Consider the following 711-nt stretch of genomic DNA (forward strand, 5'->3'; position numbering starts at 1 on the left):
AATATATAAGTATATATATATATATATATATACTGTATTCTTCACCTGACAGTTCTGGCCGAGTATCTTTCTTACTGCTCCAAAGAAGCAAGTACAGTTAAGTCTCATGTAGAGGAAGGCAATACAGTACATCTTCTCAATAATGGGACTCTGAATACTGGAACTGCCAATTAATGGAGAGGATATTTTCATTACTGCCAACAGGATAAAGCTGTTAAGTTTCTCAAATTTTTTTCCATTCAAATGCCTGGACAAGATCCAGTCACACTTGAACAAATCAGAGAACTGAATGCTACTCAAAGACATAATTATGAAAAGAGGGAAAAACTCAATTACAAGATACTGTACCAAGGAAAAATTACGATATTACTTAACACAGCTGGATTTAAAAAATAACCGCCGGCACATAATTCCATTATAAGGAGGATATACTGTACATGCATCCCATGTGCCAGTTCCAAAACATCAGGGACCCCTAAACTTTCAACTGTCCAAGGATGGAAGTGAGATGCACCCAATTTCCATTTCCAGTACAGCACTTCATTACAAAACACAAGGTGATGCAGTCTTCTCTATGTTTACATCACAAAAACGGAAAGAAAGTACAATGAAACTACACCGTGGATTTTCTCCATTTACAACTTCTTGGTTCAACAGATATAGTCTTTCATATTACAATTTACTAAGCACTGCAGTTTTCTATTGCTCTCC

This window comes from Coenobita brevimanus, chromosome 57 (assembly GCF_032717465.1).
Source record: "Coenobita brevimanus isolate Jiangsu-jjx chromosome 57, ASM3271746v2, whole genome shotgun sequence".
Classification (NCBI taxonomy): Eukaryota; Metazoa; Arthropoda; class Malacostraca; order Decapoda; family Coenobitidae; genus Coenobita; species Coenobita brevimanus.